This window comes from Haplochromis burtoni, unplaced genomic scaffold (genome assembly GCF_018398535.1).
Source record: "Haplochromis burtoni strain Fernald_Lab_line unplaced genomic scaffold, NCSU_Asbu1 Contig_45, whole genome shotgun sequence".
NCBI classification, from domain to species: Eukaryota; Metazoa; Chordata; class Actinopteri; order Cichliformes; family Cichlidae; genus Haplochromis; species Haplochromis burtoni.
The window spans coordinates 2,161,738-2,171,204 of NW_024582406.1; positions in this window are offsets into that span (position 1 = coordinate 2,161,738).

Consider the following 9,467-nt stretch of genomic DNA (forward strand, 5'->3'; position numbering starts at 1 on the left):
CACCTGTGGGTAATTTAGCCGGGGACTCATAAGGCCATCGTACTCAATCTCTCTTCGCCAGATTCTCTGCTAACATCAGTCAGTGCAGGCCACCACCATCATTCCCTATGTATTTTGTGAATCACTTTGCCTCACTGTATGTTTGTTTTTTGTGCGCCTCTCTCTTAGTTACACCCAACTGTCAACCCCTGTCGAAGAGCACCTACTTGGATGCTGGACCATCTGGCAGTCCCACAGGCTATTACCCAAATTACCTACCTGCCTCACCCCTCTACGTCATCTCCGACCTCTTTTGGCAAGTACGCAGTACGAAGGAGGATTCTGAACCAGCAACATATTCATATGTCTCCTTATCCGTATCTGAACATCTGCACTCTGTTACAGTGACCCCGACCTTTTCCTGGATCAAATGTGACTTGCTTTCCAGTCCAATCCCTGGAATAGCTGTCCTCTCTGACCCGGACCAGATCATTACTTAGTTTTAGTGGTGGAACGTCGTACTTGTCTACTCTCACCTTTTTGTTTATGAATATTTGTGGAAACATTAAACTTTATTTTTAAAATCTACTTACGAGCTGTTCGGCGTCCTGCGTTTTAGTCCTGTCACTCGTCCAAAACGGTCTCGGCCGTAACAGAAAGAGACAACGTGATCGGCATTTGGATGAAATGCCATCGTCTTCCTTCTCGTCGGAAGCCCCATCTCCCGAACTGAAGTCAGGGCTTTAACCCATAAAAATGCTTATTTATTCCCAATATTGTTGCAATTACTTAGTGTCAGCAGACTTGACATGTGACCCTCATGTCTCTGGACAGCTGACAAGAGCCAGCTAAACAATAGGAGCTGGTTATAAACCATATTACCATAATACATAACATCAGCTAACAGTGGCAAAAACAGCAGCACTACTGACAGTTCTGATTATCTTCAACAACTTACCTCTGTGTGGCTTTAGCATTAGAGCTTTAATTTAGCAGAGAAGTGAGCTTCTCTGACTCATTGACTCGTATCAAACTCCCTTCACAGAGTTTTGCAGTCTCTTCAGGAGTAAGTAAAGCTGGACGCTTCTCAACCAGCATTGGCAGCAGAGGTAAACAGTAGACTGACAGCCTGCCACATATAGGACAAAAACTCTGGGGCAGATCCTGATCAAACAGTAGTAGAAACATGCCGGCCGGAGTTATTATGGGATAACTGTTTGTCGTACAGTAGCCACTATAGCTAGGATTATGGAGTTGAATTGGGAGCAGTAATAAAACAAAACTCAATTAACTGCAGTGGGCAGTTAACTGACTTTTCACCACTAGTGACACCCAGTGGTGAAAATGTTTTAGGTTAACCCTCTGAGGTCTAAGTCATCACTGGTGATGACCCAAACCCTGGCTCGTGTCGCTAACCTGAACTCTGGTTTGGAAAGTAGAACATTTAGATTTAGGTTTAAATCGTTTTATTTTCCAAGAATTTGGAGAATCATCTAAATAATTAGAGAAATGACACATTCTCACAGTGTTAGGGTTAAGGTCATCACAGATGAGGGTTAGGGTTGACTTAGATCTAAGAGGATTAATTAAACTTTAGAACTGCTCTTCTCTGGTTCTCATATTTTGACTTTTTAAAAAAAACTTTATTTATAGGACAAGGCTCATTCAAAGTCTGATGTAAAAACATACTTTTAGAATGATGTCATTTTTTAAGGACCTTTGAAAAGGAGCTGTTATCTGTCTCCCAAGAGTTTGCAAGAGGCCGTGTTCATAGATTTGTGTACAAATGGAGGGAAGAGACTGTTACCCTCCCCAGATGTGGTTGACCAACAAAAATCCAATAGCAAGAGTTGTTACAATCATACAAAGATCCCACGGTAATTTCTAAGCAGCTAAGGCCTCTCCAAACCGGTTCCAGCTGATGAGCCAAGGACTTGAGGTGAGTCGTTCATGTAAGAAAACCTAAACATCCAAACCTCCAAATCAAGTCATACTTAGCATGATAAATCAGGGCCAATGATAGTCAGTTTTATTGCAGCAGATCACATTTAATGCAGGAGATCAAATCAGCAACGACTTTTATTGATTCTTTACCTCACAAATGTGTATTATTCAGTCTTTTTCCTGGATAAAACAACAACCAAAGATATTTTTTTTGTTTTATTACTTTAATTGGACTTTTAAGAAATCCCCCCAATAGATGAGTATAGAGAAAGACCAGAGAAAAGGCAGTAAACAGCCTCAGGGTAGATTTGAACCTCTGCTCTGTGTTAGTTGTGTGGGTTGCCTGCTCAACCCAGTGAACTAAACCAGCTCCACAACAAGTTTTTAGATCATTTTTATGCAGAAATAGAGACACAGACTTTTCCAGTAACTCTAGGTGAACTGATTGTTCAGTGCATCATTATGCCATCAGTAACCTCAAGCACTGCTGTCAAAAAAAACTCTTTCACATCAAATAAACAGCTCATCTACATCAAACCTTATACTGAGCTGGATGTTGGGTGCTTTATTTAATCAAATGATTACATCAGGCAGACTGTACCATATCTAGACTGAAAGTGTACATTAAACGGTTACTTATTACATGGAAAAGGATTGTAGGACTAACTGATATGTTCTGCAAACAAATTGCTATCTAGGGTAGCTTGCTGAAAATTGCTGGAGTGCAAACTTTGTTAGCCCAGCCTAACCTGATAGTTTCACAAAGCAGGAAAAAAAAGAAAAAAGGTTCGGCACATTCAGAAATGAATGAATTTTAATGTCAAACATGACAACTGGTCATTTTTTACTCTTTTCAGGTAAGCACGCTATGATACGGAAGCTTTGACCACATTAAGACAGGAGGAGTTTTCGAGCCTTCATCCTGATTGCTTTAACCTCTGATATTGTTTTAAAGAAGAAACAGAATACATTACATGAGAAAATCATTACCTTTCATAACAAGAAGTGGATCTTGCACAGTCTCATCCTCCTGTAACCAACCAAGGCTATGAAATCCCTTTTGCGCCCCTCTTATATCTCATTTTCAGTGCTTGTAAATATTACAGTGTGACACACAAAAAAGAAGCCGTGGTTTTCAGCTGAAAACAGGTGCCCAGCTCGGGGAGGGTGTTGGTGACAAGTGATGGGAACTGGGCAGGAGAAAGACAGGTGAATTGGCACAGTGTCTGCAGTGCTATACACATCGGGAGGAAAAAGGTCTGGGAAGTTCCTACTTCCACAGCTTCCACAACCTGGACCTCGACAAGCAGTAGAAAATGGATGGATCCTTATACTTCTTATACTTGAAATATGCTGGATAGACTTTATAAATTAATATAATTTAACAGGTTATTAATTTGTTTATTAAATAATGAGGTTTATGTATGTGAAAGTAATCAACAGATGTCATTAAAACAAACTAAATACAGGCACTCACTAACTATCTATGTCTACATCTATCTATATAGCTATTTATATATGTATTGAAACACATCCGTCCCTTCCAACTATAACTATTGTGACGTACACTTATCAGTGAGTGCCCCTATTTTGTTTGTTTTCTAATTTGTCAAGACTAAACCCCTGATACATGTTTAACATTTGGAGTTGAGTGCACTGCTGCTTTCTATTACACTTGCTGTAAATGCTCAGAGTAAATTGTTTTACTTGGATCTGTTTGAAGCGAGACGAGATCATTAATTTGGGCATCTCCAGCACACAGCGCTGGCTGGGAGCACAGCCGCCCCTCCCGCCTGCTCTTCAAACCTTCTGTTTACGAGCAGCTTGGCTTGTTTTAGACAGAGGGGGGAACTGAGGGGTTGTTTTTGTTTGGTTGTCTTTTTGTTTGGGGGGGGGGGGGGGGCATGAATCATGCAAATCTACTCAATCCAAAAACAATTTAATTGCAGCTGGAGCTGATCACAGTAGGTCTACTTTTCAGCTCATTTGATGTTTTTTTTCATTCATTTTTAAGAGGCAAAGGAGGGAATTTGTTAAAAATCTTTTTGCAGGCCGCATGTGTCTGACTTCTATTCAGTTTACAAATCCTGTTGAACTCAGAAAGTATTTTTGTTATGATCCTAGTATCCACAACGGCCTGTACCACAGTGCTATTGTTGTCTCACGGGAGGACCCCTTTTTGGGTTTAACATTTACCAAGGATGTAATCTTCACTTTTATGTAATACAGACCGAATCCTAATCCCATACAGGGGGTGGATTTTCTAGATAGTCGAACGAGAGGATCGGGATTCCTATAAATCCTAAAATGGAATAGGAGGCAGTTCAGCAGGAGAAGCGTCTAGTCAGGCAAACCGTGCAAAAAGGGCTTTGAACAGTTGGCTGAAAAGGCTTAACCCAGATTGAACTGCTCCCTTGATGCTCAAAGCCAACAAACCCAGGCAGCGGCTCAGAGATGGAAGGAATAATTCAAAGATGAAAACCTAGCTGTGTGAAAGGATTTGCTTCCCAGTAATTGTTGAAATCTCTGCAGCCTTAGGGAGGCTGTCCATTTACTTATGAACACTCACAGTAAAGAACGTGTGTCTTTCTCACACTAAGCCACACTCATTGCACAAGCAGCCATATAATTACATGTAATAATTGTCCTTGTCACTGGTCGAACACTTTCTGAAACCATCAATTATATTTTCATCTAAAAGGATAAGTGCTGTGTGCAAAGGCTACCTTCAAATGGAAAGTTACAGAGGAGCTATTGTAAAATGTTGCCTAATGTTACTTATCTAGTTTATGATGCTTTAAGAAGTAATTGGCATTAGTTTATGGCAGCTGAATGGGACAAAGATTAACCGGTAGTTACTTCAAATACTGTTTTCTTAATGATAACAATGAAAAATTGCACAATGCACTTGTAAAATTCAGAATAAAGTCTCTGTAACTGTTTGTTTCTAAAAAAGGAAATGTTCATTCACTTTAAAATATATTATACTGATTTATTTTTACTGTTTTGCAGTTAACCCACAACTAAACAAACAGAACAGATAAGTGCAAATTATACACACAAACACTTGATTTTCTTACTTAAATATGCCAAAGAGCGGCATATTTCTGCTTTTCAGAAAAGCAAATGTTTCTCCAGGCAGACAGACGAGTACAATGCAATACAAGAGTAACTGACGCCTTTAACAAACACACTCATCGTCTCATGGTGCATCGCTTCGTTATATTATTGTTGACTGTTGTAATGTGGGATAATGGAATTAGACAGTTGAGTTGTTATTGTGCAAACAGAAAGAGTGAGGGCGAGGAGGAGGGGGAAAGTGAAACCGAATAGAGGGGTTTGTTGAGGACAATGGCTCGACTGATCAGGGCCATCTGAGGTCTGTTTATTCTGTCCTTACCTCATGATCCCTGCCACCCAGTGTTTATTCATTCATTTCACGTCAGTAATTCAAGAAGACGTCAAATAGCCCGAACATGTTTCTTAGTGGAGAAGACGTGATGAAATATGCATACTTTACATAAGCGCACAATGGGCAGTTGCTTCTATACATCACTCTCATACATAATCCCACAGATGAAGTCAAGCAGTCTTCATCCCCTGAACTCATGTTCCACATGTATTGTATTTGATGTGCCATTTCAAATGGGTTTGGTAAACATGTAACGTCATCATGTGTTTAAGTCTCACTAGGAAAGAAGCTGTGAACACTACAGCAGCGGTCCCCAACCTTTTTTGCACCACGGACCGGTTTATGCCCGACAATATTTTCACGGACCGGCCTTTAAGGTGTCGCGGATAAATACAAAAAAATCAAACTAGTACCGGTACCAAAACACACGTGAAAAGACCCAGGAAAACCAAGTTAATGATAAAAACGATAACAAAACAATGCTGAAAACTGATAAAAACCCTGAAAACCATACATTTCACACCTCTACTCTTGTGGCCCGGTACCAAACGACTCACGGACCGGTACCGGCCCGAGGCCCGGGGGTTGGGGACCGCTGCACTACAGGTCTTTAAAATTTTGGCATTGGCTTGTGAGTTATGCAATATGGCTCCAAGTAGTAAGGACTTGCCATTACTTGAAAAAGAAACCAGTGGGACTTCATATGAGAGAAAGCACTAACACAGCCATACTACCAACAGAAGGAACAGTGGCTGTCCTGAAAACTAACACCCACACAGTTTGCTGTTTATGTAACCTTGCAACAAAACAGTAAGTGCTTCTGACTTGGCCCAAGGATTGCATGTGGAAACTGACTGCTCAGACAGTCACTTTACATGAAGTCAACCTCAGCAGATGCTCTCCAAGAAGAAAACCAGTGCTCAGAAAACTGCTGAGAGGAGACTTTGCCAAAGAACAAGAACAGCCCCGTGAATATTACATGGCATTACTTGGTAATAGTTTGAATCAGGGATGGTGAGGATCTGGTCACGACTAATTAAGTAACTACGTATAGCGCCGACCATGTAGCATGGAGGGGGCAGTGTGCTGATATGGAGCTACACGAGCGCAGAAGCTGTGGGGGAGATGACATTTATAGATGGCTCCATGAAAACAAGTTTGTGTACCCATGTACTGAATGAAAAGATGACTAAGAAGTTTGGCAGGAGAGAATTGATCCAAAACAGACTTTTTAAAGAAGGAAAAAGTTTAAAGTGTGACCATGCTAACTATATGCCATCTCCATAACTCCATTTGATGAACAAATGTGTCATAGAAACAAAGTCTGGTGCACATATAGTTAAAAATATCAGCACATTTATGAAAGGTGTGCTCAGTTGTTGCATCACTTGTTGGTTCATACAATACAGTACAGTGCAAATCCTGAGCCACACCTTATTTCTTCATATTTTTCTAGGAAAATGGGAAATAGGTGCAGTGATTTATTGAAACATGTGCAAACAAACATGGAAATACAATATGTAAGGCAACATATTTTGTTGAACAACCTTTGTTCTTCAACAAGTGGTGTTGAAGAACAAAGTGGCTCTCTTAGGCAGCTTTCTTGTTAAGTAGATGGCCTGTATTTGTATAGCGCTTTACTAGTGCCTAAGGACCCCAAAGCGCTTTACACGTTCAGTCATCCACCCATTCACACACAGGTGATGGCAAGCTACATTGTAGCCACAGCCACCCTGGGGCGCACTGACAGAGGCGAGGTTGCCGACCACTGGCGCGACCGGGCCCTCTGACCACCACCAGTAGACAATGGGTGAAGTGTCTTGCCCAAGGACACAATGACCGAGACTGTCTGAGCCGAGGCTCGAACCGGCAACCTTCCGATTACAAGGCGAACTCCCAACTCTTGAGCCACGATCGCCCTTGTTAAGTTCACTGTAAAAAGAAGACCAATTAGATGCTTTCCAGATGGTACTGTATGGTGAATCTAAATTTTCTGCGTTCATAATTCCATCAATTTTGACAAGATCTCTAACACCATTGGCTAAAATGTCGCCCCAAATCATGACAGAGCCTCCACCGTGTTTTAAAGATGACTGTACACACTCTCTGCTGTAGCTCTCTTGTCATGTGCCGCAGCGCGCGTGCACAAAAGGATCCAAACGCAGACTCAAGCGCTAGCAGAAAATGACACTTTATTATAACAACAAAAGGCGACCCGGGAAAATCAAAGGAGCAAAACGAGGAACTAAAAAACCCGGGGAAACAATGACGCGAGGAAGCCGGAATCAGGACCGAGGGAGGCTGCAACAGAAAGGGGAGAAGATTACTAGGGAGCCGGGAAGCGGAGGAAACACATCAAAACTGAGTTAGACCAGTTGGCTTACGACCGTGGGAGCTCGGGAGGGAAGTCCGTGAGAAGGAAATCCGTGGAGGTAGTGGATGGGCCAGATGATGTACCGGGTGATCCAATTGAGCAGGAGGACAGGCAGGTGGCAGACGCTGAACGCCGGATCGAAACCACAGAGAGGTGATTAACGCACCGGCGTGGAGCATCCGTCAGCGGCGGGTTAAGTAGCTCTTCAGGTAATCACCCCGATGAAGAGCAGGTGTGCCAGTGATGGCCCAGCCTGGGGGTGTGGCTACCCGCGCATCACACATTCCACACACAGGACCACGGACCATGACATCTCTCCTGACCTCCTTGCTCTATTCACAATAATTTGAAGCCAAAATTTGTACTTTGGATTCACAACTTCATATGACCTGTCATACTGATTTTCAGTCCAGTTCTTATACAATCTGAAATACCCCATCCTTTTCATGCTGTTTCCTTCCTTCCTTACAAATGATGTCTTGGCAGCCTTGCTTCCACTGAGAGCATTTCTGATGAGGCTTCAGTGAACAGCCAGATTCATCTCTCAGGTCCTGTGTCAGGTCTTTACTGGATTTCTTCCTGTTTCTTAAGAACACAACTTTCAGATACCGTTCATCTGCTGTAGATGTTCTGTTTTTGTGAAGCCTTTCAGTTCTTCTTTTGTCCTCCACTTGTTTTTTGATGTACACTGCACACCATGCAGATATGCTAAGGTTTTGACAAATAGCTCTTTGGGAATCAAAGAGCTTTTAGTCAAATAGCTCTTTGATTTATACTAAACTGTGTTATCTTTGCCATTTTTCATAGATTCAGCTAATGAAACAGGTACACTTATGTGTTTTTGCAAGTCTTTTTTGCGACAAAGAGTTCAAAGATGCAAATTCAAAACTGGTTCCTTGCTAATGTACCTGTTATATGTAGTCATAACACTAAGTTGGGAGGTTTTTTTTGCTTGAATGATTCATAGGTCAGTGTGAAGTGGCTTAACTAACAAAAAACACTGCTTAAACCAATGTTTAGGTGTAAGTACGGGACTAATAATCAGTGTAAATTCAGCAAATAAGTGTAAATGCGTGGAGATCTATTGCTGAAGACCAATTAAAAATTACAATAATGTCTGGCTAATTGGAAGAAAATATAAAGAAATAAGACTTTTTTTGTCTAAAAACAAATGAACTGTCAGAGCTTTTCTATATCTAATAAAAACTTGAAAAAATAAACAAAAGCAATCACAATATTAGTCACCATCATCTATGACTGTGTTCGTTTTTTGTTAAATTAATTGAATAGAAAAGGGTATGAAGGTCATGAGACAGAATGTAACCATAACTGTACAATAAGAACGGTTTTACTCATTCACCTGTTATTTCTAGTTTTCTTTTCCACTAATTATCCATTACATTTAAACATCATATTCAAGAAACAAATTCAATACCTTTAACAGACTGTTTATTGCCCTTTTACAGAGCACTTTTTATGTATACTCACTTTCAAATGTATTAGGATGTCTTAAAAGCTGACTCATTGCGTGCATTTGTTTTTAAAAACCTTATTTATATCTCCATCATCTGGGGAATAAAATGCGGTAACTTTCTTTCTTACTTGAACATCACAACTACTTGTCTATCCTTCCCCTCGGGTGACCAGATCACCGCGTGGAGCCCGGTGAGAGTTTCTTGACGACTGGAAGTGGTGTGGGTGGCGGAGAATGAGTCATCCATCATCTGTCCATCGCCTTAGGTTGCTGCTGCTGGTGCA